The sequence below is a fragment of the Gorilla gorilla genome, chromosome 20 (genome assembly GCF_029281585.2).
Source record: "Gorilla gorilla gorilla isolate KB3781 chromosome 20, NHGRI_mGorGor1-v2.1_pri, whole genome shotgun sequence".
Classification (NCBI taxonomy): Eukaryota; Metazoa; Chordata; class Mammalia; order Primates; family Hominidae; genus Gorilla; species Gorilla gorilla.
Window position 1 is genome coordinate 56245202 of NC_073244.2, and position 10964 is coordinate 56256165.

Sequence of the window (10964 nt, forward strand, 5' to 3'; positions counted from 1 at the left end):
AACACATGGTGTTTGGTTTTCTGTTCCTGCGTTAGTTTGCTGAGGATAAATGGCTTCCAGCTCCATCTGTATCCCTGCAAAGCACATGATCTCATTCCTTTTCATGGCTGCATAGTATTCCATGGTGTATACGTACCACATTTTTCTTTATCCAAGACTTCGATCCTTCTTAATTTTTATTTTTATTTTATTTATTTATTTATGTATTTTTGAGACAGAGTTTCGCTCTTGTTGCCCAGACTGGAGTGCAATGGTGCAATCTCAGCCCAATGCAACTTCCTCCTCCTAGGTTCAAGTGATTCTCCTGCCTCAGCCTCCCGAGTAGCTGGGATTACAGCCATGCACCACCACGCCGAGCTAATTTTGTATTTTTAGTAGAGATGGAGTTTCTCCATGTTGGTCAGGCTGGTCTCGAACTCCTGACCTCAGGTGATCCACCCACCTTGGCCTCCCAAAGTGCTGGGATTATAGGTGTGAGCCACCGTGCCTGGCCTAATTTCTTAAATTCTACCCATTTTTGCTCCTAAAGTTCTGTAATTGTAGGTTTACTTGATCCTTTGATACTAAGATTCATTCATTCAGTAAATACTTACTGGGCCTCTATTCTGCCCTAGGTCCTAAGGATACAAGGGAGAACAAAATGTATAAAATTTTTGCCATGACAAAAATCACATTTACTGAGCACTCACTATGTGCCAAGTTTCATGCCAGGTGTACACATATAACATTACCTACATGATGAGTTACAGACTTCTATTATCCCCATTATCCAAATGGGGAAACTGAGGCATAGGGTTCTGGAATCCCTTGTTCCTAAAAATCTAGGATTCTAGAATTCCTGTCCTTCTCCTTCCTCTTCCTCTTCCTCCCTCCTCCTCCTCTTCTTCTCCTTCTCCTTCTCCTTCTCCTTCCCCTTCCCCTTCCCCTTCCCCTTCCCCTTCCCCTTCTCCTTCTTCTTCTTTTTGAGACAGGGTCTCACTGTGTTGCCCAGGCTTGAGTGTAGTGGCATGATCATAGCTCACTACAGCCTCAATCTCCCAAGCTCAAGAAATTCTCCCACCTCAGTCTCTTAAGTAGCTGGGACCACAGGCAGGGTCTCACTTTGTTGTCCAGGCTGGTCCCAAATTCCTGGGCTCAAGTGATCCTCCTGTTTCAGCCTCCCAAAGTGCTAGGATTACAGGCACGAACCACTGTGCCCAGCCTAGAATTCTTTGCACCTAAGATTGTAAGGGTCTATAATTCTTTGTCCTTAAGATTCTCTTATGCTTGGATTCAAGTGAACAATGTATATAGGAAAAGGTGCTGAATCTCATTATTGATCCAGGAAATGCAAATTAGAACTACCCTGAGATTCCAATCCACACATACACACAGCAGGATGACTCATATTTTTAAATCTGGTAGATCCAGTACTGATAAAGATGTGGGGCAAGGAGAACTCACAGCGGACATTGAAGATGGGAGTGAGAATTGGCATAACCACGTGGGAAAAGTGTCTGGCCATTTCTTCTACAGGGGACACCCTGCAGCCTAACAGTTTTAGTCCTGGAGAATGCAGAAAAATGCACGCTCATGAGCATGAGCAGTATTGGCCAAAACAGTCAGAAAGTGGAAACCAACCTTCTGCCCATCAACAAATAATAGATTCAAAAATTGTGCTATACAGCCGAGCGCAGTGGCTCAAGCCTGTAATCCCAAAACTTTGGGAGGTTGAGGCAGGTGGATCACTTGAGGTCAGGAGTTCAGGACCAGCCTGGCCAACATGGTGAAACCCCGTCTCTACTAAAAATACAAAAATTAGCTGGGCATGGTGGCACACGCCTGTAATCCCAGCTACTCTGGAGGCTGAGGCAAGAGAATCGCTTGAACCCAGAAGGCAGAGATTGCAGTGAGCCAGGATCATGCCACTGCACTCCAGCCTAGGTGACAGAGCAAGACTCAGTCTCAAAAAAAAATAAAATAAAATAAATTGTGCTATATCCATGCAAGAGAATAGTATACAGCAATGAAAAAATAAACACACTCCAATAGATTCAAGGATATGAATGAAAAGCCGGGCAAGGTGGCTCACACCTGTAATCCCAGCACTTTGGGAGGCTAAGGGGTATGGATCACCTGAGGACAGGAGTTTGAGACCAGCCTGGCCAGCATGGTGAAACCCCATCTCTACTAAAAATACAAAATTAGCCAGGTGTGGTGGTGCACGCTTGTAACCGTACTCAGGAGGCTGAGGCAGGAAAATCACTTGAACTCAGAAGGCAGAGGTTGCAGTGAGCCAAGATTGTGCCATTGCATTCCAGCCCGGGCAAAAAGATCGAAACTTTAAACTTTAGCTCAAAAAAAAAAAAAAAAAAGAAAAAACAGAAAAGAATATGAATGAAATTCACAGACATAAAATTGAGTCAAAGAAGCCAGATCCAAGAGGTTGTACAATAAGATTCCCTTTAGGACAGGCATGGTGGCTCACGCCCGTAATCCCAACACTTTCAGAGGCTGAGCCAGGCGGATCACCTGAGGTCAGGAGTTCGAGACCAGCCTGACCAACATGGTGAAACCCCGTCTCTGCTAAAAATACAAAATTAGCCGGGTGTGGTGGCGCATGCCTGTAGTCCCAGCTAGTCAGGAGGCTGAGGCAGGAAAATCGCTTGAACCCGGGAGGTGGAGGTTGCAGTGAGCCGAGATCGCACCATTGCACTCCAGCCTGGGCGACAATAGGAAAACTCTGTCTCAAAAAAAAAAAAAAAAAAAAATAGCTAAGCATGGTAGCATGCACCTGGGGTCCCAGCTAGTCAGGAGGCTGAGGCCAGAAGATTGGCTGAGGCCAGGAGTTCAAGGCTCCAGAGAGCTATGGTCACACCCACTGCACTCTAGCCTGGATGACAAAGTGAGACCCCATCTAAAAAAAAAAAAGATTTCCTTTATTAAAAATTCAAAACCATAGTAGTCGTAGGTAGCAAAAATATAAAGAAAATCATACCATAAAAGACAAAATACAGGTCACCTTTCCAGGAGGGAGGGAGCTGTGAGGCATGAAGAGGCATGAAGGAGCTTCTGAAGAACTAGCAACACTATTTCTCTTTTTTTCTCTTTTTTTTTTTTGTTTGAGACAGAGTCTTACTCTGTCACCCAGGCTCGCGTGCATTGGCGCAATAGCAATATTGGCTCACTGCAACCTCTGCCTCCTCGGTTCAGCTATTCTCCCAGCCTCCAGAGTGTCTGGGACCACAAGGCGTGCACCACCATGCCCCACTAATTTTTGTATTTTTAGTAGAGATGGGGTTTTGCCATGTTGCCCAGGCTGCTCTCGAACTCCTAACCTCAGGTGATCCGCCCCCTCGGCCTCCCAATGCTAGGATTACAGGCATGAGCCACCGCGCCTGGCCCAGCAACACTTTCTTAACCTAACTGTTTCCTTTACAAAAGTCTCTGAAACAGAACAATATATTTTAATTGTATGCAATTCTCCCCATGTTATATTTCATAATTTTCAGGGATTTTTTTTTTAATCCCACGATTCCAAATCTCTGTTCCTCAAATGACGTGGCTCTCCAGGGGGCAGTGGGCAAAAGTTCTGAGCCCTGGCATGGAGCCCTGGCACGGAGACCTGGTGCACGGTGCACCAGGAACCCACAGGAGAATTTGGGATCTGAAACAGCAAATACAATTTGATTTTCCCAGAAGTGAGCAAATGTGCTGTGACTCTGTGTGACCACAGTGGGCTGAAGTGGCAAGTTCAGGGGTAGGTGATGTTCAGAGTAGAGGCCACAAGCCAGCGCCTCCCCGCCCCCACCCCACCTCCTGCAGAGCGTGACGCCAGTAAGAGTTGTCATCTATTTCTCTTCCCACCAGCCACCCCAGAGCCTCGCTCTCCCTGGGAGGAGGTGCAACCTCAACAATCCTGGGCCAGTCCCATTCTTTTTGGATGTGGAAATTGAGCCTGCCCAGGATTGCTTGGCTGAGAGGCTGCCGTGTTGGGATTTGCTCCTGACTTGCAACCACCTGACTCCACAGGGATGAGGCAGTAGAGACAGCCCCGCCCCATCCTCAGTATCCTGGGAATGTGTTGGAGGGTACGGGTGGCCCCGACTGGGACACTGGGATGACGGTTAGAAACAAGGGAGGTGAGTGTGCCATGTCCCAGCTCAAATGAGGAAGGGCCCAGTGTGACCTCGGCTTTCCCAGGAGCCTGAGGGACTTTTGCATCTGTATTTTTAAATGCTGGTGGCCACAGGGCAGGTTGTGGCCTCGAGTAGGGGAGGCACCGACTTCCAGGGAAAAGGCTGGAGTTTCAGGAAAGGGACTGTCCCTCCTGGATAGGCACCATGCTCCACCCTGCCAGGGTGGGCTTGAGAAGAGGGGCTTCTAATTCAACGGGAGGGCTTGCCCCTACTTAGGGAGTGGCTAGGCTGATAGGGGCGGCATGATTTCCCCCAACTCAAGTCAAGAAGGAACCACTAATCTGATGGAGGAGGCACATACCAGCTCCCTCCTGGGAAAATTTATATTTCCTAGTCTAATTTGAGGGACAAAACTTAATTTTACTCGGACAGCACTCCTAGTCCCAAGAAGGATTCAAGCTTTACAGCGTAGTGAGCTCTAGTCTGATGGAGGAGGCAGGACCCAAACCCACCCTCAGGGAGGTTTCCTATGAGGGCGGAGGCATGCCTGTTATCTTCAGGAAGCTCTAGTCTAGTCTGACATTCATCCAAATGTCTTCTGGGGAGGAGGGGCAAAATTGTTCCCCTCAATTGAGAATCTAGACAGAGGAGGGAGTCATGCTGCCCCACCCCATTTTTTTTTCCCCCTTTTAGATCTAGTCCTGAACCCAGATGCCCCATGCATCTTCAGGGAACCGAAGGGAGAGGCAAAATCTACTTTTAGAGATATCTAATCTGTGAAGAAGTCACACTTTCATTCTCAGGGAGATTCTGATCTGATGGAGGAGGAAGAATGCAATTCAAACGCTCAAGGAACTCTTACACTGATGGGAAACATGTCCCCACCTTGGGGGCCTCCAAGTCTGATGGCAGAGGTCTTCCTCCCATCCTTGGGAAGCTCTAGTCCAATGGGGGAGGCAATCCCCCACCATGTCAGCGCCTTCCTTCCCGTACCTTCTCCCTGCCCTCTGGCTGCCTGAATGAGCAGGGCAGGGGGCTTCCCCTCCCCACCTCCCTGGTGAATCCTAGAATCAGGGAACTTCTGCAGGAGGACACCACGGTTCCCCAGCCCTGGGACTTCCCTTTCTCCGTCAGCCCAAACCCAGGGCCTCACTGGGAGGCCAGTCATGCCTGCCCTGCTGATCATGGCTCACCTATCACCCCAGCCCCCATGACATCACCTGGTTATTGCATGTCCACAGCATCCCAGGCTCCGCGGGGACTTTCCACGCTTGACCTCGCCAGTGCCCTACCCTGAGAGGGAGGAGTCTGTCGCCACTTTACAAACAAAGCTTAGAGGGCATGGCACTCTTGCCAGAGGCCACACAGCCAGAAACTGGCAGAGTGGGGAACAGACCAAGTGGGTCTGACTCCAGAGCCCCCGCTCCTTAGGAACGAGGATGAGGATGATGTATGTATACAGTCCTCATTTTCTGCCAGGCAATCCTGCCAAGGGCTATATTGCTGACTCACTAGATCTTCTTGGCCATGGTGTTATTATTCTCATTGTCATTATTCTGTCACTCAGACAGGGAAACTGAGGCCCAAAGAGATAGATGAGTATGTAGCAGAGCCAATACTCAGTCAGGTTGTCTGACTCCAGTGCCATCATCACAGCTCAGCTCCCCCAGAAGACAGATGTTTATACGGAATTGGGCATGCGAAAGATTTATGGACCAGCCTGGGAAACGTAGCAAGATCCCATTTCTGCAGAAATTTTCGAAATTAGCCAGGCATGGCTGGGTGCGGTGGCTCACGCCTGTAATCCCAGCACTTTGGGAGGCTGAGGCTAGCAGATCACCTGAGGTCAGGAGTTTGAGACCAGCCTGACCAACATCGAGAAACCCCGTCTCTACTAAAAATACAAAATTAGCCAGGCGTGGTGGCACATGCCTGTAATCCCAGCTACTCGGGAGGCTGAGGCAGGAGAATCGCTTGAACCCAGGAGGCAGAGGTTGTGGTGAGCTGAGATCCTGCCATTGCACTCCAGCCTGGGCAACAAGAGCGAAACTCCGTCTCAAAAAACAAAAAGAAAAAGAAATTAGCCAGGCATGATGACACACTTGTAGTCCCAGCTACTCAGGAGGCCGAGGTGGGAGGATCACGCCTGTGGTCCTAGCTACTCAGGAGACTGAGGTGGGAGAATCGCTTGAGCCCAGGAGGCTAAGACTGCAATGAGCTATGATTGCACCACTGCACCTCAGCCTCAGCCTGGGCAACAGAGTGAGACCCTGTCTCTTACATACATATATATCTCTTAAATATATATATACACACACACACACACACATATATCTTAAATATATATATGTGTGTATATATATACATACGTGTGTGTATATATACACACACATACACATATATATGTGTGTGTATATATATGTGTGTGTATATATATATGTGTGTGTGTATATATATGTATGTGTGTGTGTGTGTGTGTGTGTATATATATATATATATATATATATATATTTGCAGGGCACAGCACCTCAGAAAGGAAAGGGGGAAGCAAGAGGAGTGAGCAAGGGGGACCGTCAAGTTGTAATGCCCCCCTACAGGAAGGCTCTTGCATTAGAGAAGTCCCATCCTGGTCAGAAATGGCTAGCATCTCTGAACCCCACCTGTCATTGGCTGGAGACTGCCCAGGAGACCATGCCCCAGGTGGTAAGCTGAAGCAGACCTCAAAGGAGTCAACTGCCAATGTCAGAGGCTGTCTGCTCTCTCTGCATGCCTAGCAGCAAGATCAAAAGTCCGGTTTTTTTGTTTGTTTTGTTTTGTTTTTTTAAATTTCTGAGACAGGGTCTCACTCTGTTACCCAGGGTGGAGTGCAGTGGCATGATCATAGCTCACTGCAGCCTCAGCCCCCCAGGCTCAGGCAATCCTCCCGCCTCAGCCTCCCAAGTAGCTGGGACCACAGGCTCACCACCACCATGCCGGGCTAATTTTTATATTTTTTTGTAGAGGCCAGGCATGGTGGTTCATGCCTGTAATATCAGCACTTTGGGGGGCTGAGGCAGGATGATCACTTAAAGTCAGGAGTTTGAGACCAGCCTGGCCAACATGGCGAAACCCCATCTCTACTAAAAACACAAAAATTATCCAGGATTGGTGGCATATGCCTGTAGTCCCAGCCACTTGGGAGGCTGAGGCAGGAGAACCACTTGAACCCGGGAGGCAGAGGTTGCTGCACCACTGCACTCCAGCCTGGGTAACAAAGTGAAACTTTGTCTCAAAAAAAAAAAAATTTGCTGGGCAGGGTAGTATGTGCCTGTAATCCCAGCTACTTGGGAGGCTGAGCCAGGAGAATCTCTTGAGTCTGGGAGGCAGAGGTTGCAATGAGCCGAGATCACACCACTGCACTCCAGCCTGGTCAACAGAACAAGACTCTATCTCAAAAAAAAATGTACTTTTTTGTAGAGACGGGGTCTTGTTCTGTTGCCCAGGCTGGTCTCAAACTCCTGGGCCCAGGTGATTCTCCCATCCTGGCCTCCCAAAGCACTGGGATTAGAGGGATGTGCCACCACACCCAGCCAACAGGTTTTTTCTTGAAGGGGGATGTGAGCTGCCTGTCTCTGTGGCTGCCACTCCCATACCTATATGAATAATAACAATCATTTTAAAATAATATCTTCCATTTACTGAGACTTTCCTCTGTGCCAGGCCTGTGCTGACGTGTGTGAATTCATTTGACTGTCACAACACCGCCGGAAGACATGCACTGTTTTTACCCTCATTTTATAGATGAGGAAACTGGGGCTCAGAGAGGGTAAATAAATCACCTGCCCAGGGTCACACAGCTGGTAAGTGACAGAACTGGGATTGGAACCCAAACAATTAGACAGGGCCCCATTCACAGATGAGGACACTTGCCCACTAGTACCTGATTGTCTACTGTCACCTCGCTGAGACCACTGTGACCTTCCTTCCTGCGCCCCACCTTCCCAGACCCCTATCCACCCACCCAGGGCAGATGCTGATCTCCACACTCCCTCCACCGAATCACCCCTCTCTGATCAAGGCAGCTGGCAGGGGCGGCGGGGGGGGGGGGGCGGACAAGGGTGTCCAGTCTCCCTGGCCTGCCAAGACAGGATGTCGCAATCCTCTGACTCAGCGTCGTGCGTGCAGACCCAGCAAGAGGCAGAAAGGGGAAGATTAAGTCTTGGCTTAGGCCCCAGATGGGCTGATTCTGCTCAATGCCAGGAGCTCCCAGAGCTGCCAAGGCTCCAGGGTGGGGAGGAACCAGGAGGTGCAGGCCATGCTCCAGGAAGCTGGCCCGCATTCACCCGTGGGGGTGGGGCAGAGCAGCCTCAGGGAGCGGTGCCATGTGGACTTCCAGCCCAGGGCCCAGACTGGAGGCAGCCTGACCTTGGGCATGTCCCTCCCCATCCAGGCCCAGAGTCTCTGTATCCCTCTGTCTGCGGAATTCACTTGCTCTCCCTGAACCTCTCTGGAGGCTCTAGTGGTTGTTCCTCCTAGAGGGACTCTTAAGTCTAACTCTATTTTTTTTTCTTTTTTGTTTGAGACAGGGTCTTGCTCTGCCACCCAGGCTGGAGCGCAGTGGCACGATCTCAGCCCACTGCAACCTCGGCCTCCTGGGTTCAAGCGATTCTCCTGCCTCAGCCTCCCGTGTAGCTGGCATTACAGGCGCCCACCACCACGCCCGGCTAAGTTTTGTATTTTTAGTAGAGACGGGGTTTCGCCTTGTTAGCCAGGCTGGTCTTGAATTCCTGACCTCAGATGACCCTCCAGTCTCGGCCTCTCAAAGTGCTGGGATTACAGGCGTGAGTCACCATGCCTGGCCCCTTAAGTCTAACTCTATTCCCTCCTGCTGCAATGCCATCCTCTCTCCACCCACGGACCCTTCCCATACCAGGAGGCAGCAGAGAAGAGTTCCAGGGTGCAAATCTCCATGGGTGTCCTCAGGCATATGACTTTCCCTCTCCATGCCTCAGTTTCCCCGTCTAAACCATTTCTTCCCAGGGAGAAGGGGCCTAGAATCAAGCTGGAAGGGTACACCTGCAGTCTCCGAGACTCATGGCCACTTCTCCCAGGTCAGAAGCGTGCTGGGGTCACAGGGACCTGGCTTGAAATCTCAGCTCTCCCCAGTTCCTCACCGTGTGACCCGGGCAGTGAGTTCACTTCTCTGTGCCTGTTTCCTCCTCTATAAAATTGGGTTTTTAGCTGAATTTTCCTTACAAGGTGTTAAGAGGATTAAGTGGGCCAATTCTTAGTTGCAACTCAGCCCGGAGTGAATGTTTCTGTCTTGTCTCCTCTGTGAGTAGAAAAGGGTGAGAAGGAGGCCCTGGTCTGCTGGATAGGGTAAGGGTTAAGGCCAGCAGTGTGGAGACAGAAATGAACGTTATTCATTCATTTATTCCACACACTTTTCTTATTTAATCTGCTCAGTAAGCCTGTGAAACAGGATCTGTTATCATCCTGTTATTATTATTATTACCATTATTTTGAGACAGAGTCTCACTCTGTCATCCAGGCTGGAGTTCAGTGGCATGATCATAGCTCACTGCAGCCTTACACCTCAAGCAATCCTCCCACCTTACCCTCCCAAGTAGCTAGGACTACAGGTGCCTCCTGAGCCCAGCTAATTTTTAAAAATTTTGTGTAAGCCTGGTGTGGTGGCTCACGCCTGTAATCCCAGCACTTTGGGAGGCCGAGGCGGGCGGATCACAAAGCCAGGAGTTCGAGACCAGTCCAGCCAATATGGTGAAACCTCGTCTCTACTAAAAATACAAAAATTAGCTGGGCATGGTGGCTCGGGCCTGTAGTCCCAGCTACTCAGGAAGCTAAGGCAGAAGAATCGCTTGAACCCAGGAGGCGGAGGTTGCAGTGAGCCGAGATTGCGCCATTGCACTCCAGCCGGGTCAACAAGAGCGAAACTCTGTCTCAAAAAAAAAAAATTTGTAGAGACAGGGTGTCACCTTGTTGCCCAGACTGGTCTTGAACTCCTGGTTTCAAGGGATTCTTCCTTCTACCTTGGCCTCTCAAAGTGCTGGGACTACAGGAGCACACCCCATGCCCGGCCCCGTTCCCCACTATTAAAGTCACAAGGGGCTGGGCATGGTGGTTCATGCCTGTAATCTCAGCATTTTGGGAGGCCAAGGCAGGTGGATCACTTGAGGTCAGGAGGTTGAGACCAGCTTGGCCAACATGGTGAAACCCAGTCTCCACTAAACATACAAAAATTAGCCGGGCATGGTGGCGGACGCCTGTAATCCCAGCTACTTGGGAAGCTGAGGCAGGAGAATTGCTTGAACCAGGGATTGGAGACTGCAGTGAGCCGAGATCATGCCACTGCACTCCAGCCTGGGCGACAGAGCGAGACTCTATCTCAAAAAATAAAAATTAAAAAATAATAAAGTCACAAGGAAGGCACAGAGAGGGAAAGCCACCTGCCTAAGGTCACATAACTAGCACATGGACGAACCAGGGCTCAAAACTATGTCTCTAAGCCCAGCATGTTGAATTCTACTTTCCCCAATGAAGCAGGTCCTGCTATTGAAAACACAGGATATTTGATGAGGACAATAATAATATATAATGTTATATTATTATTATTATTATTATAAAACTAATAGCAGCTAAATTGCATTGAGACCCTTCTATACATCAGACCCCATGGGACAGAGTCATATTTTCTTGATGTGATCCACTCTACAGATGAGGAAGCTGAGGCTCCACGAGGTTAAGTAACTGCCCAGAAGTCACAAAGCTAACGATCAGGAGACAGGACTTGGACCCAGGCCTCAATTCAAAACAAAGTAGGACAAGGAAGCCAGATGCGGTGGCTCA